Source organism: Quercus robur, chromosome 7 (assembly GCF_932294415.1).
Source record: "Quercus robur chromosome 7, dhQueRobu3.1, whole genome shotgun sequence".
Lineage (NCBI taxonomy): Eukaryota > Viridiplantae > Streptophyta > Magnoliopsida > Fagales > Fagaceae > Quercus > Quercus robur.
The window spans coordinates 47,881,561-47,906,747 of record NC_065540.1 but is presented as its reverse complement, the minus strand read 5'-3'; the positions used below and the strand labels follow the sequence as shown (position 1 = coordinate 47,906,747).

At 32.9% G+C, this 25,187-nt stretch overlaps 2 non-coding genes across 2 annotated transcripts; both read left to right on the top strand.

Annotated features, from left to right (window-relative positions):
• The first annotated feature begins 436 nt into the window (after nt 1-436).
• LOC126693835 (small nucleolar RNA R12) lies at nt 437-525 on the top strand. The gene has a single exon (XR_007645550.1). It is a non-coding gene; the product is annotated as a small nucleolar RNA R12 (small nucleolar RNA).
• Nucleotides 526-663: 138 nt separating this feature from the next.
• Nucleotides 664-747, top strand: LOC126693825 (small nucleolar RNA SNORD24). The gene has a single exon (XR_007645541.1). It is a non-coding gene; the product is annotated as a small nucleolar RNA SNORD24 (small nucleolar RNA).
• The last annotated feature ends 24,440 nt before the right edge of the window (nt 748-25,187 follow it).

Here is a 25,187-nt window from a genome sequence, read left to right as displayed (position 1 = left end):
ATCAAATCATAAAACTCCCCAAACTCTAAAAAGCCTCAAAAGGTTTCATATTCTTGTTTTTGTGTGTCTTTTTCCTTTGTTCTTCTGTATCTATTGATTTTATGTGTTTTGTTTATATGGGTCTAGGGTTTGGTTGTATGACGGTTGATTAAGCCTAATATTAATCAGCCTAGTATTGCAATTCTGTAATTTGAAAACTTTAGCATTGGGGTCATGGAATTTATCATCAGGCTATATTGAAGTTTTATGTTACTTGTATCTATTCCATTCTTGTAAATTTTCCTTTAGCTCTGGGTTTCCTCGTCTTGGGATATTTTTCTCGGTGACAAGGCTGATACATTTAAAAAAAATTAAATTTCTCTTATTTTTAAAAGTTACACATTAAGCTATTTGATTGAATTTGTGATTGATATATATTTTTTCTTTGAATTAGAGATGTTGGATGATGAAAAGAATCATTCGGATTCCCAATGATATTTTCTTTGCCGAAATATGTGATATCCTAACCAGCTACTACTGTCAATATCTTAATGTTATTATTTTCTTCTTTCTGTGTTTTTTTCGTCTTTTTATTAATAAAAAAACTAAGTTTTCTTTGGATTTAAAAAATTGCTTTTGTTTGTTTATTTTATTTGAAACTTAGATGATTTATAGGGTTATAGAGGCCGGTGATGTAAGGATTAATATTTGCTACCCTTGATGGGAATTCCTATTTGATGAATTTTATCCACCAAGATCTTTGAGGCCTCTTTTTTCACTCACTTTTTAAATTTCTTTGTTTCAAGGTTTGATGTCTTATCAGGCCTCTGATTATTGTTTTTCAGATTGTATTTTCAATTTTTAATATGTTAAAATAGAAGATTTAAATGTTGATACATGAAAAGAAGATGTAAAAGTTAGGTTTTAATTTTTACAAAACCTAACTTTTAGATCTAGCTTCTTTTCCCTTGATTTTTTAGTTTTAATGTTTTGAGAGGAAAGAGACATAAAACGGTAATAAAAATACAAATTTTCCCATTGTTGAGGACTCTTTTTTCGCCCCACATGGCACTACTTCATTGGCAACTGATGCCACATCCACATATTATTGATTTCTTGGGTAAACGTCTTTAAAACCCAAAATAAACTCATATCTCATTTAACTACACGGATTGGGCTTACATAGCCCACAAGATCCTTACTTCAAGAGGTAGATTCATGATTCACATTTCCTCTTCATTAATTGGGATCATAACCCCACAACATCATCAACATCAACATATGGATCAAGCTTAAGCAATGAATCAAAGCTCACGGCCCATATTAACTTTCTCACACTCATGGAAAACGGCTTCTCCAACAAAAACCCATATTTACACAAAATGACAATAAAACCCAAGGTATGTCATCTCATCTTTGGCTTATGATCCAAGCTCATGAGTTTCTTTGGGTAAACTTAGGGAGTCTTGGTTTGGAGGGCCAAGAGATATATTTAGTAAAACTCTAGCAATTTAAAGTTGATAAAAGAAACATGTTGTTTGGCATGTTTTCTCCAACTCCCTGAACTCTGACGAGTTTGTGTGTAGCGGGTAACATGTGGTAAGCATCTCTTATCACATAGCACTTAAGATGATAAAACTCCCCATTGCTCTTTTCCTAAAACTTAATATTCATCATATGACAAATACTCAATATCTCCAGCTATCTAAATGCTGAGAAAATAACTATTCATTCAATCTCCGGCTGTTCCTATACAAATTTAGAAACTTCATTATATTATTCTACATAAATTACATTACTACTTTTAGCTAAAATCCAACTCAAACACATGACCTAATCTGATTGGCTATCTTTAATCTCCAAATATATAGAATATTCATGATATCTCTCATGCCAAGTTGCTGTCTGCCACAATCAGACCAAATATTCCTCTATTAGCTGCTAGAACAAAGCATTAAATGCTCTTCTTACTCACCAAGATTAAGTCACAACACAATGAGACCTTGACTAAATCTCTAAAGTTTCATTAACTATCAATCAATCATTCTATTATTTACTAAAAATGGGTTGTAATAGAACCTTGGACCAAAAATACAAACACCCAAAAAAGGAAACATTTCCAGCAGAACACCACCAGTGTGCTTAGCACTTGACACCTAGCTGGAAGTGATATCACTAGCCATTTAATACTGAAATCCTAGCAGTCAGCTGCTATACCCAAAATAGCAATATACCCTTAAAAGAGATCTTACCATTTTCAGCCAAATCCATGAAATAAATGCTGAATGTCCTCTCCAACAGTCTGAAATCACCCAGCTTACCTCATATGCTTCTACCCAAAGCAACAGCTGTCTTATGACAGCTGTGACAGTTGTCTTATGACAGCTATGACAGCTTTTCCTAACAACTAGGACAACCTTTTCAGAACAGTTGTGACAGCTAACCTAGCAGGCTGAGCATTACTGATTTTTTTTCTCATTTGGCTAAAAACCAAAACCAACTAAAGTAACTATCTCTTTCTTACTAAAATACTTTCCTTTTCTGCTGCTCTTTCCCCAGCAACTCTTACCCAAAATAGCAAGAGCACCTTAAACCTAAACATACCATTTTTGGCCAAATCTTAGGATGGATTTTTTGAAGATTCATTACTAATTGAGACAGATTTTGGCTGAGATTATTTGCTAAATACCCCCTTAAACTCAGCTCTAAATAGAACCCCCCCCCCTCAACACCTCAAAAGGGGGGGCACCAATGGAGAAAAACAATTCTTTCATAAACTTCTCTATTCTCTCTCCCTCTAATTATCTTCTTAAGCTCTTAATGAAGTTTTGAGCTTCTGAGTTTTTTAGTTTCCAAATTAGGAACTAAACTCTTCAGCCCTTAACTCATAAATGCCCTTCATAAGCCCTCATACATCCTTTAGCAGAAAATCCCAACAACTTTGCTAAACACATTACAACACCATTACTCTCTTATACTCATTCTCTCACTCTCTATATTCATAAAATACATATATCTTACTGCACCTATCTCCAAATATCTAAACACATCTCCATACTCTTCTCTTACAAAATCTTTACTCTTGGAAAGCAATCTCTACAACTTCTCCAGCAATTATAATCTCATATTTTCACTATCTTTAACCTCCATATCTCTCATACTACCATATATCATACATATTACAAATACTACATCCTACAAAACATCTATATCTTTTATCATCTCCACACTTCTCAAGAGATATCAAACACTCACACTAAAAGCCCTTCTCATGGAAGGCATAAACTTCTAATGCTAAAGTCCTTCTCCTAGAAGGCACCAAGATCTCATATCAAAGCCCTTCTCATGGAAGGCACAAATCCATCTTACATAAAGCCCTTCTCTTAGAAGGCACAAATTCTTCATACAAGAGCCCTTCTCAAGGGAGGCAACACCATTCATAACTTCACAACAACTAAAAGAGCATTGTCAAAGGGGGAAACTCATTTAAGTGCATGATAAGAGAGGCAAGCTTAATCAGCCTCTACACACAGCTAGACATACTCTCTCTTCCTCCATTTGCACCCATTTTTCCCCTTCAATCTTGAAGTTATCATGGCAAACTACCTTTTTACTGCTGGAATTATTCTGCTGGAATCCTATCAGCTCACTAACGCTATACAGCTGGAGTTGCAAACCATCAAAGATAAGTGACTCTGCTTCCATATCTTTAAATTTACATCATTGAGTACATGATTACTTCACTTTTAAATACATATTACTTTATTTCAACTACTATTACAACTGTTAATTAAAGCTATTATATCAAACACATATTACATATTTATTCAATCATTATCATGATTCTTAGACTTTGGCTTTAATGCTTTTGTAGGCTTAAAAGTATGTCGGTAGCCATTGGGCCACGTGGCCCAATGTTGAGTTTCAGACGCAACTCCCCAAACACAATCTGGGCCTAGCAAGGTCACCCCTCTAGTGGACAACACGTGGCCGAGCTCTGAAAAAAGGCCACTGAACAGTCATGTTTTTAACAGAGGTGGGTAACGGGAGGCAAACATAGCTAACCTTAGGTGGGTAAAGTACCAATTTTTAAACTACAGGTAAGCAAAGTGTTTTTCGAGCAAATCACAGGTGGGCAAAGTACAATTCGTATTTAAGGTGTAAAATAGATCCCAAGAAAATCATATTGAAATTCTGAAAATCTTAAATCTCGACAGATAGCAGCTGTCGAGCACATCGAATGAAGAATAGCTTCCTTAAGCTTGATAGATGCAGTTGTCAACCAGCTATCGAGCTTTAATGATTTTGCACTCTGAACTTGTTTTCTTGAACAAACTTGAAAGCTTCAATACGTGATCTTGAAACAAAATTTCTTAAAGTATTTAACAAGTGAAACACATATGTCCTAGCAGGTACATATAGTATAGCATACAAATACACTGATGTTTACAGCTCATGATCAGGTAAAGATTAAACCAGACAAACCTTTACTCAAATGTCATTATCTTTAGCATCTATATCTAACACAACAAAGTTGGATGATAAAATGACAGAAGTACGTATTCTTTAATTTAGCAAAATTACAAATATGATATTTAAGATGTATATGTTGTAATACATTCCTCAACTTGTTCTATTGCTAGGCTTACATCAGTGATACTTCAAATGAATGTAGCAACAACTTATTAACTGAAGAAGAAGGTGATTGTACAAAATTTCAAAAACTTGATGTTCAAAGTAATGTGCAACTCACACCAACATCTATACTCAAGGAAAACAAAAAGGGCATATTCAGGGACTATTACAAAGCAACAAAGGAAGAAGATACAAAAAACACTTTAAAGATGTCTTTCAATTTCTAAGATTTCTATGCACAATTTGGTTTTAATGGATTTGTGATTTTGGTACTAAAGACATATTGGAACAAAGGAAATTTTTTTGATTTTATGCACAATTTGGTTTTAAATTGAAATAGAGAGGAATTAAACTCTTATATTTAGTTATTCAAGGATATAGCTTTACTTCAACGTTTTTATAATATAATGAATACATTGAATATTTAGTGGAAGACATGAAATAAATGAAATTGAAAAATAAAAAAAGACACGGTATTGGGACATTTGCCCAATATGAGCAAATAAAAAACTATTGGGAGGAGCTTCAGCCTAAAACAGTTGCGGCTTTGAGAGATGATAAAGTATTTGGTTATGTATTAAAAAGACCAGTCTACCCAGTTGATCCAATAGTAACACAATCAGGTAACTCGTCCAAGAATGGCTTGTTGTTTGATTGGCTAAACAAGCAACCAAATGATTTTGTCATGTATGAGTCATTTGGGAGTGGTGCAACACTGTCACACGAGCAAATGACGAGCTATTTATTTTTAATTAAAAAAATTGGTAGTATTTCCGTGCATCGCACGGGTTAGCGACTAGTTAAATATCTAATTTGATTTCTCAAAATAAATTGATAAGTTAAATCAATTTAAATGTATTAAGAATATAGAAATATTTTGACAAAGTTGTATACATATGACCACCTTAATTACTTTTGAAAAATAGGTAGAATTCAATATTTCTTTCTCTATCCTTCAAATTATTTAATATTTGGATTAATAGGGGAAAAAAGTTTAAAATTAAAAAGTCCAGAGACGAAGAAGAAGGAAAAAAGATAAAGGAAATTTTAAGGTTATATTACAAGAACATTTATTTTTTTTTATTTTTGTTGTTGTTGTTGTTGTTGTTGTTGAAGAAAATAATTATTTAGTTTAGAATATAGGCCCACCAATTGAAATGCCAAGGAAACAAAAAATAAAATAAAATGATAAATAAGCTTACTAAAGCGTTAGCATTGGGGGGTGTTTTAGTTGCTATTTTACAACCAAATTCATTGAAAACTCACTCCATTGGGGCATGTAGTCGAAAAAATATATGCCACCTTGCTACAGTAAGTTGGCATATTTGCAACATACTGTAGCTAGGTTGTAAACTTAAATATTATTATTTTAAGTAGTGTGTGGGTTTGGTAGAGAGAGAGAGAGAGAGAGAGAGAGAGAGAGAGAGAGAGAGAGATGGAAGAGTTGTATTATTATTTTATATTATTTGTTGATATAGTTTATATTATTTTAATTAGTTGAATGTAAAAATAGAAACTGGGATATTAGGTGAGTTGTAAAATAAGATGGTAAAATAAATAAATTAGTGTTTGAGGATGTAAAGTATGTTGTATATATAGGTATATACATGGATAAGTTGTAATAGTGATATTTCAGTTTGGAAAATATTGTTTCTTAAAGTGAATATTCAAGTTCTAAAATTTTTTATGAAAATTCGAAATTCAGCATTTTTGATTGGTCGAAGTTTTTGCTCAATCGATTGAAATGGTAAGAAAATAATCCTAGAGTCTCTGGATGATTCAATCACTATTCGATTCATGTTCGATTGATTAAAAAGAACACTCGATTGATCGAAAAGAACTTTTGACCAATCGAAAGTCGTGAAACAGGATTTTCCGCAGAATTTTCTAATGACTGTTCAGAAAGATTGAAAAGGTTTCAAGCCTTATGAACAGTTTTATGAAATATTTTAACTCTTCATACGTGCCATTTGATGAAATATAACCCTATGGTTATAAATAGAGGCTTATGTTCACTTGAAAAATAGTAAGTTAGAGAGAAATACAATAAATACAAGAAATCCTGTGGTCATTCTTCAGAATTGCTATATGTAGAACTAAACATCTTGATTGTATTCTGAGGGCAAATTTGCGATAACCCTTTAGCAACAATAATGTGGGGGACAAATATTGTCTAAGGAAAACGATATTGTGCATTCAAGTTATCTATTTTCTATTTGTGTTTTGAGTTAACATTATTCTGCCATTATTACTTTGTGTAATATCCCTAACAAGATAGGTGTTTTTTTACATCCTATGTTGCTAGTGCTCTAAGTAAATCCTGTGATTTCATGAATAGGGAAAAACTACAAGCTAGACAAGACAAAACAGTCTTACAGGTGTGCCGCTTTGCCTAAGGTAAATCTTTTTTCCTTTACTTTTGTGTCAGTTCATTTTTCCTCTAAACTGGGATTGCCTCTTTGTGCTTTTTTTGTGTAAGGGATAGAGTCATGTTAGAGGAGTTCCTCTTTCTTTCTTTCTTATTTATTTATTTTTTTTTTCTTATGAATATTTTAGAGGAGTTCTTAATACTAGTAGGTATAAGAATTTTTATGAGGAGTTAGGGAAGGGCAATTAACCCCTGGCTTTGCCTTGACTCCATGTGGCTAAACTACACTTGAATCAAATTAGCAAAGATGTCAAAAAATATAGTTTTTAACTACTTAAAAAGTTACTTTATCTATTTTAAATACACCCAACATCAAGACTTCTATTTTAAATATAACACATTAAAATAATATAAATAACACAATAAGCAACAATCACAACTAGCAAACCACACCCATCAGCCACCATAACAACCACAACCCATGGCCACAGCTAAACCTACAGCTAAATCAACCACCACCACCAAACCCACACCCAAAAGGAACCCACATTTGGGTATAGAATGCATTTAGTTAGTTAGTTGGTTAATTAGTGCACATGGGGAATAATAGGACAATTAGAATAAGGTCATGTGGGCCAATAGAATAGTTTCATAGTTCTATAAATACCTACTTGTAATCATATTTCCATCATTGGAGAATAAACCAATTTCTTAATGCATTAGTACATCTCTCTCTCTCTCTCTCTCTCTCTCTCTCTTAATCTCTTTCTTTCTCTATGGATGGTGACTACCTCTAATGATGTCAATTTCCCTCTAATTCCCTTATAATTCCTATCCAACCCCATTAGGAACCACTAGGTTCCTAACAAACCACCACTACAACCACCAATCCACAAGACCCACATTGAAAATCAACCACCACCACCACTACAATCACCAATCCACAAGACCCACACTCAAAATCCACTACCACCACCACTAGAACGACTAATCTACAAGACTCACACCCAAAATCAACCACCACCACCACTAGAACCACCAATCCACAAGACCCACACTCAAAATCAACCACCACCAAAGTTTAATCTCAAAGAGAGAAAATCAAAGGAAGACAAAAATGAGGAAGCTTGAGGAAGACAAAAATGAGGAAGCTTGAATTGTGCTGATTTCTTCGGTTGCAGATTGAACAGCCTTGCCAAAAGAATAAAAATTAAAAAGATGAAGAGAAGGGAGGAGTAGGGAGGTTTGGCTAAAGCAATAAAGTAAGAGAGAGAGAGAGAGAGATGTCTAAAGAAAGAGAAAAGAGAGAAAGATAAAATATAAAATAATAAAAGATGAGAAAGAACTTAATAAAAAAAATTGTTATACCATCTTGCTACAATGAGCTGCTAGAGATAGTAGCCAACTGTAGCAATCACTCAAAAAATTTTGGCTTTACCTTCTTTGTTGTAGTTTGCGTTTTCGGTGTTTTGGTTGCTAAAATGACTATTTATTCATTTTAGCAACCCTATTGTGAGTGCTCTTAATAGTGGGTTTGTGTTTGAATATTGGATAAATGTGAAATATGTTTGTATTCTAATCTCTATGGGTTTTTCAATTTTTCAATAATTTGGTCACTAATCCTTCTAAAACGTTTTTTAAGAATTGATTATTTTACTTTTCAAAACTTATTTGCATTTTTAAATTTTTCTTAATTTGTAAGTAAGGCTATTTTTGTACATCTAAAAAGTGGACACCAAAGAGTAGTATCCTCGTAATAGTAGTATAGATAATAAGGCCAATACCAATACTAATACCAATATCAATAATAATAACAATAAAAATACCAAAAATGAAAATTTTAGTTAAAATAAACTTGTTTATGTTTTTTTAATATAAATTTTAATATCAAAAAGCCCATTTATACTGGAAATTGGTGAGAATAAACATAATAAAAATTCGGGTTGATTGAACATTTTCTCTTTAACTATTATTCGATTCACTACAATCTCCCTCCTAGAATTTAAAATCAAGCAATAATCCCCCTAATTAATAGGTGATTGGTAAATTTCCCAAAACGTTAATAAATTTTGTTAGATTCAAACATTTTAAGAGATTTTTTTTTTTTTTGGGGTCAAATTGGGCTCATATTTAAAAGTATCTAATTGCCCATTGGCAACCAATGGATGCATAGATTTTCGATAGTCACCTTAGACAGCAACCACACTCTTTAATGATTCCACCTTCGATTTCTGTTTGTTTGTGTTAATTATAGGCTAATTAAACTTGGCATAATTTTACAGGGTTTTCTGGATAGTTATTTAAATTAGTTAACTTATAAACTCACTATATATTAGGAATTATAAATCATACATTGCCAAATTTACCAAGTTGTATATTTATGATTGAAGTGCCCAATCCGGCTAGTCATGACTCTTTCTTATTTTCTATTTGTCATTAACAAACTTTTTTTTTTTTTTTTTGTTTCATTTATTCACAAAAAAACATGGCCCATAGGTTTTTTTTTGGTTAGTATTTAACATGTAAGAGTGTACGTTTTTAGACCCCTTAAACACAAACAAGATTAACCTAGTTATTTAGCCAAGTGATTAACTTAGGTAAATTATGCAAATCAAGGTTAATACAGATAAATCATATCATTAAAATAGTGTAGAAAATAAAGAACACAACAATATGATAACCCAAGAAAACCAAATCGGTAAAAAACCTGGGGAGGATTTAACCTAGCTATCCTCAAGGTAAAACAGATTCACTATGAAAGAATTAAAGTTTTACAATAGCGACTTAGACCACTAACATCCTATTGCTATCTCGAGTAGAAAACTTACTACCACGACCACGTGACAGCTCCGAATCCATGGATTACTTCTTTCTTGGATTCATAGCAACCACAAGTACTCCCACTTGTGTTTCTCTTTAAGCTCTTTATGCAGCAACTAAATTGATCATCTAACTCTTGACATGAATCTTGATTCTTGATAACCCTAAGTATGTATGAAGGCAAACACCTCTAGATCTCACAAGAGATTCACACATACACCATAAGCAACAACAGTAAAACGTGGTTAGGGTTTTTCCTTTTATACTTAAGGCAAAACATAAAACTCTACACATCATACGGGCTTGGGCTGAGTTGGAAATTCTGCACAAAAAACAATCTGCACGAGCTTCAATTGATCGAGTCTAATTTTCGATTGATCGAGCTTTGCAAATTTACACAATAAATCTTACAGTACACTTAATTTCAACTTTATACAAAAAAAAAAAAAAAAAAACTTTGAGCAGCCTAAATCTAGACTAAATGTTTTGATCATGGTTTGTCAATATTACAAAATGAAGTTCTAATACATTTAAACCTAAAGTCTTAGAACCTAACAAAGAGTAATATTAATGGGTTATTTGTGGAGTTTTCCTTCAGTGGGTTTTTATTTATTTTATTGTTGTTGTTGTTGTTGTTATTATTATTATTATTATTATTCACACCAATTATCATTAAAAACAACACAAATAACAATAATTTTAGTAAGCATACATTTATGTTTATGTTTGTTGTATTTTCTTAATTACTAAAAAAATCATTCTAATTGAACTTAGTGAAAATAAAACTAAAATTTGGCAAAATCACAAATTACTTTGGTAAAGTTTCATTAATTTGGTCTTTTTAAGTTTCATGTTTTGTTACTTTTGTTCTATAAGCTTACATTTGTTGTCACTATTACTTCTTTGTCCATAACTCTGTTAATTTTTAAAAAATATTTTTTCAAGACTAAAAACAAATAAAAATAATTTGGGTTAATTACAAATTTGGTCACTAACCAAAAAAAATAAAACTTTTTAATAAGCATTTTGGAATATAATTTATTTCTTTAGGGAAATGTTCAAATTGCATTGCATCTAGGCATTTATGTCTTTTGCATTTTGGCCCTTTTAATTAACAAAACGGACAAAGATAATTTTTTTTCCCTTCAAAATAGATTAAAACAATACAAAATCTTTGTCCTACCATTCAGCTAATTAGTTTTTGATCTGGCCACACACCAAGGCAAAAAATAAATATTAAAAAAAAAGAAGGAAAGAAAGGGTTTACTAGCGTCGACATTGATAGACCATATTAGTAGGTTTTGATTTTGTAAAAGCTAATTGATTTTGATTAAGAAAATGGACCTTTCATGGTAATATATAGTTCAAATAATGATACCAATTTATTCATCAAAAGAAAAATAAATGAATAAAACGATCAATGCAGTATTATATCTTGATAAAGTTTTCATTAATTTTCTTTCATTCCTTATTATATCTGTGACACAAATTCATTTATATACAAATTCATAAGGCTATGTGGGGGAGAGAAACTGTAGAGTATATTAGTGGATATTTCATTGATGTCATTTTTTATATTTATTTAATTACATATTAGTGGGAGTAATGCAAGAGCCACAAACAATTTTACAAACTTTTTACAAAATTTCATTACAATTCCTATTAAAAAATCAAATCAAATCAACTATCTCCCTTCCTTCCCTTCACCCACTTGTCTCTCTATGCATCTTTGGTGATTACTTGTTTGTAAAATTGTTTATGGCTCTAGCATTGCTCTTATTGAAAATTTCATTTGAATATGTTTGTTAAGTAGCCAAAGCTTGGTGACTATAGTCACAAATTATCATAAAAAGCTCTGGTCCCTTTTAAATATATCCATTTCATCGTTTATATTAAATAATTACAAATTAAAAATATATTTGTATTATATTATTCAATATTTTAAATAACGTAAAATATACCATATTTAGATTCTTAAATTAAAGAAACTAGTCGCTAACCCGTGCGATGCACGGGAAATGTATTGAGTACAATATATAATTTAATCTTTGTTTATTTTACTACAATAGCAAAATTGAATTTGTAAAATAAAATCATATAGCTAAAACATTTGTTAACAGCTATACATTTCAGACATTTATTAAACTATATTATTATTATTATTATTATTATTATTATCATCATCAACTTAACAGTATTTTAATATATGATACCAACATGCTTCAAGAAAATGTCCAACACTGAAAACAATTTCGAAAACAAACTCAACTAAACAGTTTGATGAATAGATATATTACAATCTATAATATAAGCCAAGAAATAAACTTTGAAACCAATATGAACAAAATCCACGTCAAACAAAACCATTTCGATCATTAAGAATATGACTCACTAAAGTCATGAAAAATACAGGATTCATTACAAAAAAAAAAAGAAAAGAAAAAAAAGAAGAAGCATCTTTAGTCTTTATAGATTTTGCCTAAATACCCAGATACGATGACACATACTCACACAAAAATCATTAAAGAAAGAATCAAAGAACATACACAACATGTACATACGCTATAAAAGTAAAAATAAGAAAAACAAAAGAGACGTAAACATGGACAATTAAAGAAAAAATATAGGAAAAAAAAGTTAGGAATATAAATATAAGATAAAGATGGGTTACCCTCAAAAAGAATAATCCATGGATATTCATTGAAATCTTCTAGATAATTTCTGACAATAGAAAAAATAGAACCCAAAAGTTATGATGTTAAAACTTCCAAAAGGCCAAAATTTTTTTTTTTTTTTTTTAAAATCAGAAGATTCAAAGCTTCAAAAGTATTGAAATAAAACAATATATATATATATATATATATATATTTAATTATGCAATAGAGAAATACAATAGAAAGAAGGGAATCCATGATTATAGCTTTTCTACTATTGAAATTGGCCAGACAATTAAATGTATTGCAAAAAATGAACTTAAAAATCATATGTAAACCAAACAATTAGAAGATTTTGAGCCAAGAATTTATCAAAACAAAAACAAAAATTATGTGACTACACAATGGAGAAATATAATAAACAAAAAAAAAAAATGTCTACACAACATAGAAATATTAGAGAAATATGAGTTACCTTTTAAATGTTAAAATTCAAAATATTAAAAATTTTAAAAGGTTAAAAAAATTTGAAGATTTAATTAAAAGATTCAGGCCCAGCAATTAAATTAACAAAACAACAATTGACAAACTTATAAGAAAAAGCAACAAATCTATAATTTTTATTGAACAAATCAAATAACCCTAACATTGATGCATTGACCGAAGAAGGAGAGGAGTCCAATACATAAGTGGAATATGTGAATTGTGAAGCATGAGTCGCCCTCAAAAAAAATCTTGAAGAAAAATAAGTTTTAAGGAGAAAATTGTGTTGCGGCAAAAGAAGATAATTGCAGATCTAATCATAAAATCTAAAATAAAAAGAATTTAAAATAAAAATAATAAAAAAATAATAATAAAAAGAGTAGTCCTCATACCTGATTTTACAACTGGTTAGAAGTACACTCCTACCTACCTTCCCAGCACAATATTGTGGATAAACCGCAATAGCGATAAGTAAGCAATTAGTGCAGTCTTGTTCAGACAAATCAGGCGTGCACTGCACAAGTGCATATAATTTTTTAAAGTCTATTGTGATTGCACTTCCAGTTGCATACTTGCGAAGAGAACCACTTGCTGCGGCTTCACTTGTTAGGTTATTCAGGGGCTTAGGTTTTCTACGCAAGCAATTCTTAAATAGGAGAGAGTAGAGGCGGTGGGAGAGTGTCCTTATTTGGCTAGAAGTCTAATTTGCATTGGAAAAAGAAAACAGTGATGAGGTGGAAAATTTAATTTAATTTAAATTTAATTTAAATATTGTGCTGACGTGGAAAATTGTGGAAGTTTTAAAAGCTTCGGTTTTATATATATAATAAATATATATATATAGATAAAATGTTATTGGTAATATGGAGAGCAACCTTACCATGTAATTTCGTATTCTCTATTGCCAGGAAGATACTATAACAATGTTCACTGATACATTTAAAATTTGAAATATAATTAATACTTGTCGACAAAGAAACTTGCACTGTACGTCTCGGCCAGTTCATAAAAAAATAGAGGCATGCATGCTTGAAAATCTCTTTGCAACTAAAATTTCTGACCACGCGGGGTAAGCTCTTTTGCACCAGTTAGCACCTTTAACCTTGTCACCATCTTCGCACCTTGCACGGCATTATGTCGGTATGTATGTTTTTCCCTCAAAGTATTGACTGTGTTGCAAGAATTTTCAACTCTTGTTCATGCCAATCCCTCCCTATATACAATATCTCTGGAAATTGATTTCAAATTTCATGGCACTTACAGCGCTGTTTCAAAAAAATTTCCATGATGATTCAGTGACGAAGTTGCTCAGTATCTCTGAAATGTCCACACCCATTTTGCACGGTCCGTGTTTCCTTTTTTAATTCCCTTATTTCCTTTATTTAACCATTGGAGAATGATGTTAGCCCTAGGCGTAGTCATAGATCTTAAACTCTCTCTACTTACAGAAGAAAAGATGGCTCTTCTAACTATTATTCTTCTCAAAGTCACAGTGGTGCTAGTTCTTTTCCTTATGTGCATGCCTGCACATGAGGCTCTAGGGCAATTTCCCACAGACAAAATCTGTACGTTTTTAGACCCCTTAAAACACAAGTTGTTTAAGCTAGTTATTTAGCCAAGTGATTACTTAGGTAAATGATTCAAATCTAGGTTAACACAAGTAAATCATATCCAGTAAACAATGAGGAAAATAAAGAACACAACGATATGATAACCCAAGAAAACCAAACTGGTAAAAAACTTAGGGAGGATTTAACCTAGCTATTCTAAAGGTAAAACAAATCCACTATGAAAGAATTGAAATTTTTACAATAGCGACTTAGACCACTAACATCCTATTACTACCTCAAGTAGAAAACTTACTACCACGACCACGTGACAGTTTCGAGTCCACGGACTACTTATTTCCTTGATCCACAACAACCACAAGTACTACTACTTGTGTTTTTCTTTAAGCTCTTGAAATAACAACTGAAGTGATCACCAAGCTCTCGACATCAATCTTGATCTTGATAACCCTAAGTGTGTATAAAGGCAAACACCTCTAGATCTCACAAGAAATTCACACACACAGCATATCAACAACCTCTAAAACGTGGTTAGGGTTTTTCCTTTTATACTTAAGGCAAAACATAAAACCCTACATGTCATATGGGCTTGGGTTATGATGGAAAATTCCGTGGAAAAATAATTTGCATGAGTTTCGACCGATTGAGTCTAATTTTTGATCGATCGATCTTTGCAGAAATTGAATAGTAATTTCCTGCAGTTACTCGATTCCAACTTTACACATACACACACTTTGAGTAGCCTAAATCTAGACTAAACGTTTTGATCATGGTTTGCCAACATATACATATTGAAGTTCTAATACATTAGTTCCTAGTTTCTTAGAATGTAACAAACTCCCCCTTTGGCAATCCGTGACAAAATACATACCAAAACAAAAATGCTCAAAGTTACAAAACAACCCATTACAACAAAATGCCCAAAAACAATTCAACCTAACTACTATCTATCAGTTGCTAGTGTAGACAGCAGCACGACTGAATAAACCTGTATAAACCTGAAATACTCAACAAACACATAAACGCATGTGTGGAAAATACAAGTAAAAACAGAATAAATTCTTGATTTCACCAAAAAAAAAAAAAAAAAAAGGTAAAAGACATATATCATGAATAACCTCATAATATAAATCAATAATCAATGTAGCACATGTGAAACAAGAAACAATAAAAGAGATAAATAACATAATGTCTCCCCCAACATATACAACCCATAAAACAAATACATCATGAACCAAAAAAATGAATGAATACACCATGAAGCACCTATCTAAATCTCCCCCTATCAACAAAAACACAAAATCTCCCCCTATCAACATGCATAAATACTCCTCCTTTTTGTGACGAATTGCCAAAGGGCAGTCAAGACTCATCATCAAAAGGTGGAGGTAGGGAAGAATGTTGAACACTTGCCAAATCTGCACATAAAGCTTGAAGCTCAGCAAGCACATCCACCAAAATCTGTCCATGTGCCGCCTGAACAGTCATGACAGTCTCCAATATACCCCGAATGGAAGCATCGCTAGATGAAGAAGGCGAAGGATCAACAGTGGTGGTGGGATCGATCACCAGATGGAGGAGGCCGAGATGCATCACTTGTGGAAGATTCAGCTCTGGAGCATTTAGAGCTAACTTTCATCTGAGCCGCTTTTTGCCTAAGAAAGGCGGCACCTATGGGGGTGATGATATGAACAGGCTCGGACGCAGGAAAATCCTCTAAACCCAAACCTAACAAAATCCTATGAATGAAAATTGGAAAGAAAAGACCATGCCCTTTCGAGCTACTCCTATAAACCTCAACTAAAGTGCTAATAAACAAAGAGGGAAAACAAATAGAAGCATCGGTGACAAAAGCGTACAAAAAAGCACATCTCTCAATGGGAATAGTGTGTAAATGAGAGATAGGCCAAATGGAATGACATGAAATCCAAAAAAACAGATAATTGAGCTCTATAAGCTCATGAGAGGTGATACGAGGATCAGTACCCCACTGAATGGTAGTACTGGTGATGAGTGACATGATGTCGTCAAGAGGAGGGGTCTCATCATAAAGATAAACAGGTTGTTGTACCAAAGATACACCAAAAGCAGAGGCCACTACCTGAGGAGTAACGACATACTTTTCTCCCCTTATCCAACTCTTCACAAATTGAATGTTGGATGAAGTGGAGTGAACAGAGAGGTTCAAATAGAACTCTCTAATCAAAACAATTAGAGGAGGATGATCTACATCTAAAAGAGGCAACCAACCCCTATGATCAAAACTCCTACGAATCTCAGGATCAACCTCATCTAAAATCACTTTCCGCTCGGCCCACACCTTCCTATAGACATTCAGTTTCTCAATGGTTTCCTGATTTTTCGAGCTAAGAAACCTATCACTCTGGAAAACAGAGGTAGAGGAGGTGGAGGGTTTCTTATGAGCTCTAGACTTCTTAACCATGATGCTAAGGGTAGGAAAGGAAAGACCAAAATAGAAACCAAAGAAAGAAAACAAAGAAAACCAAGGGCAGACTACATCAGACAGGGTTAGAGAGAAAACAAGAATAGAAAATATCATTCTATATGATGCATGAACTAAATGAACAAATGATGCATGCTTTAATGCATTGAAAACAATTCAATTATACTTTAGAAACCAAAATTTGACTTGAACATAGAGTTTTAGTACAAAAACCCCAAATTTTGAAAAACCCAATTTCAAAAAGTAACCCAAATTGAGCAATTAACCATCATTCTAGTTAGGAAACATCATATAATGAATTAATCAATCAATTACACAAGTCAATTTTACGAATTACAGCCCAATTGAACAAAATCCCCAATTTCATGTAGTTTCAAGCCCTAGAATTTCAAATTTTTCTCAAATCACCAAATTGATCAAATTAATGCATGGGAAACATGTTTACAACATCTAAGAACAAAACCCATTGATCAATTTTGAAAGAAACCAACTCAAAAATAAAAAACCCCAAAAATCTATAAGTTTGAAAATTTCACCTAAAATGCATGAAAATTGTGAATAAAATGAAAAAAAAGGGTAAAAAGGTCTTACTGGCACCTGAAGACAAAAACCTTGAGAAAAATTAGGAAGAAAACGAAAAAAATTTACTTGAAGTGGATCAGTCGAAGAAGGAGGGAGAGAAAGCTTTTTGAAAAAGTATGAACAATGTGATGAACATGTGAGGAAAGCCTTTTAAAAATCTCTCTGACCGATTTTCAATCGGTTAAAAATCATATTGGATCAATCCAGCATCAATCGAGAATCGATCGAGCCAGGAAGATTCAAACCTAATTTTTTATCGCATTTTCGATCGGTTGAGCAACAGGTTCGATCGATCGAAAATCTGGAAAAAGCAGTATTTTGAAAAACATAACATTTTAATACATAAACTCCTCAAAGCACATTGTTTTATGAATAAAATGCATGAGTATGAGATGAAAAGTTTTTCAAAAACACTTGAATTCAACCCAGATCTTCCAAAAACAAGATTTTCAATCAATTTGTCTTCAAAACTCAAACAATAAAACATATTTTGCATCAAAATCAAGGAACTTTTAATCTTAGATGGCCACAACAAGTTCACACACAATATCATGTATGAAGTTTAGCAAAGAATAACTTGTATAGTGTGTGCAACTAGCAATAGCTTGAGATACATGTGAGGTGATAAGTAGATAGTAAGTAATCACAATTTCTACAACATTCATCACATAAGTTTGAAAGTGACTATCACCTAAAGAGTTACATCATATAACTCTCACATCTCTTAGAAAACAAACTTGCAATCATGTAATTTTCTTGATTTGCCTCATAATGTATACACCAATTTTATTATTATAAACCGAGGCTATACCTTATGTTCTTTTTGTGCATGTATTACACTTTCTCGAGCACAAAATCATATGATATGCACTAAGGTGTTCATGATTAGCTAGTAAACAGTAGTGAGGTGGTTATTTATGCCTTTCTCTTAGGATTTTTTAGTCCTTACAATCAAAAGCATACGACTTCAAGATCAAGATCATGTGATCAAAAACTATAAACAACTTCCATACAACATGCACTACAAAGCTAAAACTAGCAAGGTGCAGTAAAATAAGCTCATCCAAGCTAAACAAGGTATATAAACATATTATGTAAAGATAATATGGCCAACATTAATTATAAATCCAAGAAAAATAATGCAAAATACATTTTTCCTTCCTTTTCCTCTTTTTTTTTTTTTTTTTTTTTTTTTTTTTTTTTTTTTTAATAATAACGAAAACAATCTAGCATGAAATGCATGAAAGTTATACAATGCAAATCCTAAAAAAAACAAAAACAACAAAGAAGAATGGTCACAAAGAATAGAGAGATGAAGCACAAGGATCATAAGAGCCAAAGATGACTAGGAACACAAAATCACACCAATTACTTGATGAAGTGTCTTAAACTTACTTCTATCAAAAGGTTTGGTGAAGATGTCAGTATTCTGACGTTTAGTAGGGCTATATTCAAGAGCCACAATCTTCCTTTCAACCAGATCCCTAATAAAGTGATATCTAATCTCTATGTGCTTAGTCTTAGAGTGTTGAATAGGGTTTTTAGAGATATCGATAGCACTAGAATTATCACAATAGACAATCATGGTGTCTTGTGATATCCCATAATCACTCAAAAGCTTTTTCATCCAAAGAAGTTGTGAACAACAACTTCCAGCGGCAATATATTCTGCTTCTACAGTAAACAGAGAAACACAATTTTGCTTTTTACTCATCCAAGCTACAAGATTGGCTCCTATATAAAAACACCCGCCAATGGTGCTTTTTCTATCATCGGCATTGCCGGCCCAATATAAGTCTGAAAATCCAGCAAGAGACAAATTTGACTGTTTGCTATAAAACAATCCATAATCACAAGTTCCACTAACATATTTTATGATTTTTTTAACAACATTCAAATGTGAAATCTTAGGATTAGATTATAACCTAGAACATACTCCAACACTAAAATCAATATCAGGACGACTTGCAGTTAAATACAAAAGACAACCAATCATGTTTCTATATAAAGTAATATCAACAGACTCACCGGACAGATTATTGGTTAACTTTGCATTAGCAGCCATTGGTGTTCTAGCATGTGCAACCTTGTCAAGTCCAAATCTCTTGACTAGATTTCTAGTATACTTTGCTTGGTTGATGTAAATTCCAGAATCCATTTGCTACACCTGCAATTCCAAGAAATAAGTCAATTCACCAACCATACTCATTTTAAACATCTTATTCATTTCATCTGCAAAAGATTGAGTAAGAGAATCATTAGTAGCACCCAAAAAAATATCATTAACATAAATTTGAGCTACTACAAAATAATTCTTATCCTTTCATATGAAGAGAGTAGTATCTGCAAATCCTCTTTTGAATCTATGCTCAATGAGATATGCAGTTAACCTATCATACCATGCCCTAGGAGCTTGTTTCAAACCGTAGAGGGCTCTCTTCAACTTGTAGACGTCTGTGAGGATCAACAAAACCCTTTGGTTGTTCAACATACACCCTTCTTGCAACATCCCATTTAAGAAGGCACTCTTGACATCCATTTGATACAGTTTGAAATTCAAATGACTTGCTATGGCCAAAAGTATCCTAATGGATTCCAGTCTTACTACCGGTGCAAAGGTCTCATCAAAATCAATCCCTTCCACTTGTGTATATCCTTGAGCAACAAGTCTTGATTTATTTCTAATAACAGTACCATGTTCATCTAACTTGTTCTTGAAAATCCACTTAGTTCCCATCACATTTACTCCCTTTGGTCTAGGAATTAATTCCCACACATCATTCTAAACAAATTGATGAAGTTCTTCATGCATAGAATTAACCCAATCACCATCTTGAAGTGCTTCATCCACCTTTTTTGGTTCAAATTGAGATAGATAGCATGATGAGTAATTACATTCAAGGCTTTGGATCTCAATCTCATGTTATCATTCAAACTACCCTATATGTTTGTGGCAGGGTGATTTAATTTTACTCTAGAAGATGGACCTTTGACCAGAGATGTGGAGGTACCTTTTTGTTCTGATGAAGGACTAGGCTCACTTTTTTCTTGTTGAGTTTCATGAACCGGTGTGGATGGTTCTGAAACAGCATCATTCAACAACAGTAGCTCTTCATCACTATGCTTCCCAATATAATTATTAGGAATAAGATCATCAACCTCCATGGTCTTTTCTTGAACCGGAGGAGTGTTTTCTGAATGAGTTTTTGAACACAGTTCATCATTGATCACCACATTTGAAGACTCCATGACTGTTTTAGTTCTCAGGTTGTATACTCTATATGCTCTACTAGTGGAAGAGTATCCCAGAAAGTATCCATTGTCGCTCTTTGCATCAAACTTATCTAGGTTCTCCCTATTACGCAGAATGTAATAGTCACTGCCAAATATCCGGAGGTATTTGACAACAGGCTTCTTTCCTCTCCAGAGTTCATAAGGAGTTTTCTTGGAATCAGGTTTGAAATACACCCGGTTGAGTGTATGGCAAGCAATGTTAACTGTCTCTCCCTAGAAGGACTTAGGCATCTTTTTGTTATGTAGCATGACATGAGCCATCTCTTGAACAACCCTATTCTTCCGTTCCACTATTCCATTCTGTTGTGGTTTCTTGGGTGAACAGAACTCTTGATGTGTGCCTTGATCATTACAGAAGGTAGCTAGCTTTGTGTTTTCAAATTCCCTTCCATGATCACTTCTAATTATGGCTATCACAGTACCTTTCTCAACTTGTAATTTCTTACACAAGTGTATCATCTTTTTAGGAGTCTCAGCTTTATCTCTCAAAAGCACAACCCAAGTATATCTAGTGAAATCTTCCATAACAACTAGAATATACTTCTTTCCACCTAAACTCTGAACTCTGGCAAGACCCATGAGATCAATGTGCAACAACTCTGAAGGTCTTGAAGTTTGAACTTCAGTTAAAGACAGATGTTTGGACTTCACTTGTTTACCCATCTGATATGGTTCACATAAGCACTTTTCTATCTTTTCAAACTTGGGCAAACTAATTACTGCATCACACTTGGAAATCTTCTTTAATTGCTTGTGACTTGCATGTTCCAACCATTGATGCCATAAGTCTACTTGATTGATCTTTGCACTGAAACACTTGTTGCTTATACTTGGTGTTATACCATAACAGTTGTCAGCTGTCCTAACACCAATACACAAGCAGTCACCTTCTCCATCAAGTATCTCACATTCATACTTGGTGAAGAGAACATTCAGTCCCTTGTCATAAATCTAACTGATGCTGAGTAAGTTAGCCTTCAGCCCATTAACATACCAAACATCTTCAAAAACCGGCAACCCTGGAATGTCCACAGTTCCAATGCCTTTGATCACAGATTTGCTTCCACCTCCAAACGTGACTATCCTAATCTTTCCTTCAAAGAGTGTATTGAATAAAGCTTTATTTCTTGTCATATGCTTGGAACAACCACTATCCAAATACCAAAGACAAGAATCATGTGCCTTTAAGGTGATTCAAGTAGTATAACACAAATAATTATCATCACATGTAATTATACCAGGATATTCAAGGAAAGACTTAACAAAAGCAACAAGAGACACAAACCAAAAGTAGACAAGTTGGAACTTTAGCAATAAGAACTTCCAAGAATCGAAGACAACAGGGGTCAGAATCAACTCTTAGATCAAATGATCTAAATACTAGAGCTAACTCACTCTGACACAACTTGTACGTTTTTAGACCCCTTAAAACACAAGTTGTTTAACCTAGTTATTTAGCCAAGTGATTTCTTAGGTAAGTAAATTGTATCAAGTAAACAATGCGGAAAATAAAGAACACAATGATATAAAAACCTAGGAAAACCAAACTGGTAAAAAACCTAGGAAGAATTTAACCTAACTATCCTCAAGGTAAAACAGATCCACTCTGAAAGAATTGAAGTTTTTACAATAGCGACTTAAACCACTAACATCCTATTGCTACCTCGAGTAGAAAACTTACTACCACGACCACATGACAGCTCCGAGTTCACGGACTACTTCTTTCCTTGATCCACAGCAACCACAAGTACTACCACTTGTGTTTTTCTTTAAGCTCTTGAAACAGCAATTGAAGCGATCACCAAGCTCTCGACATCAATCTTGATCTTGATAACCCTAAGTGTGTATGAAGGCAAACATCTTTAGATCTCACAAGAGATTCACACACACAGCATATCAACAACCTCTAAAATATGGCTAGGGTTTTTCCTACACGTTATATGGGCTTGGGCTGAGTTGGAAAATTCTGTAGAAAAAAAATTTGCACGAGCTTCAATCGATTAAGTCTAATTTTCGATCGTTTGAGCTTTGCAGAAATTGAATTGTAATTTCCTGCAATTACTCGATTCCAACTTTACACATACACACACTTTGAGCAGCCTAAATCTAAACTAAACATTTTGATCATGGTTTGCCAACATATACATATTGAAATTCTAATACATTAGTTCCTAATTTCTTAGAACCTAACAAAACCAAAACATGATGAAAAATTACAAGGACAAGTTGATTGGGGCAGTTTCCATTAATTTTCTTTCATTACTTTTTATCTTCAAAAAAAGTTTATGAAAGTAGTAATCTTATGATATCAAAGTTGTACATATTAAATAGATTGTCCCAAAAGTTTAAGTTATTGGAATACGGTAACTTTAATCATTTAACTACATGCTTTAAACACTCCCTCTCACCTGTAGGCTAAAACTACCTTTTAATAGCGAAACTACCTTTTAATAGGTAAAACCCAATATGTGGGAATTTAAATGGGAGGTCAAGTGGAGAAGACAAGAATTGAACTCACACTCTCATGCTCTGATACCATGTTAAATTACCAATTGTTCCAAAAGTTTAAACTCTTTGAATATGGTAAATTTAATTATTTAATCACATACTTCTAACATAGCATATGGGGCATGGATTCATTTTGGTACAGTTCAATTTTGACATTGCAGAATAGAATAAAAATGTCCTTTCCCATCTTTAATGATCATTGGTGGAGCAAAATATGAGTGGGACTGAAGATTTTTATTCCGATTTGAGCAGCATGAACACGAGGAGAGAAGCTGATGATCAGTAGATAAGTTGAAACTTCATTGCACTAAGAGTTTATAATTATTATATATGTAGATATTTAATTATCTTTTGTTTTATTCTTTTAGTTTAGTTTTGATTTTAGTATTGAGAGAAATAGGAGCTTCTTAACTAATTGGTCTTGAAATAATGAACAAATCCTTATTAACAAGTTAGAACAACAGAGGCACTTGTGCAGATTCTTTAATTTGAGCAAGTTATGACTGTAGACTTTTGATTAATCTCCCATGGATCATACGAGGTGTTGAAATTGACAAATGCTCGAGCTTTCAACAATGAAGTTTTAGGAATTTGAGAGAGAGAGAGAGAGAGAGAGAGAGAGAGAGAGAGAGAGAGAGAGAGAGAGAGAGAGAGAGAGAGAATCAATCTGTGAAGTTGTATGTGCGAATATGTATTAAATTACAAAAACTTTTTCCTTATATATTAGAAGAAAAGAGTGGGAAAATCATAATGAACTAAACTAACTAGAAATCAATAAGAACAAGACACCTGTCACCTAAAACAATATTTAACAACTAACAAACTATAACAGAAAAGCTACTTGTAGTTTATAAAGTTATTACAAGACGACTGTAGCTTAAGCAGATATCAACATTTATCATTCTTCTTCTGAACCGCTTCGTTTTCTTCTTCTTCTCTATTCCTCAATTCTTCAATCTGATTTCACTTTAAGGCTTTAACACAAGGCACGGTTTCTGATCCAGTATCTAAGCTCAATAATAAAACTAATTTAGCACAAATTCGGAAGCTATTAGCAGGCAGTAGCAACTATAGTACAAATAACCTGAATTAAGTCCAGAACATTAATTTGAAAATTTTGTGAAGAAGCCAAAGTTTTGATACAATATAATTAAAACTTAAGCCATAAATTATCCAAAAATAATATTTTTCATATTATAATTCACTTCAAATTATATATGTAAGGACACAAAAATCAGGCGGCCCAAACTCACTTAGAATAGTGAAGTTTGTGCAACCCAGCTGGCCCAAATCAATAATATTTGTAAACAGAGTGGGGTAACACAAGGGGGGCTTAGCCCAAGGATATAAATAGAGAAAGAACAATTGGAGGTCAAAGTTATATATATAAAAGGCTCTTCACAAGCTCTCCCGAGGACAAAGCTCTTACAATAGGTGATACACTGTTCACTTTCTTTCTCTCAATGTTCTTGCTTTAATTCCTATACTTAGGATATTTTTTCTAGATCTCCTTATCTGGAAGTTCCCTTTCTCTTATATACTCCTAAGCTTATTGCATCTTGGCCCTTCATTTACAATCTTCTAGACTCTCCTTTTGACACTTGTCCCCTTAAACTTTAGGTGAATGTGGTTGAAAGAGCTGCTTAGTTGTGAATGCCACTATTCATGTCACTTCCTCATTGATGTAGTTGATAAAGCTGTTGCCAATTATTCAATGTGGAGGAATTAGGTAAACTTTCATTGGAATCTTGTTTCTATTTTTTAATTTAATTTTTTTTCTTAAATAGCCCATTCATACTAAAACTTGGTGAGAATAAACATAATAAGTTCTT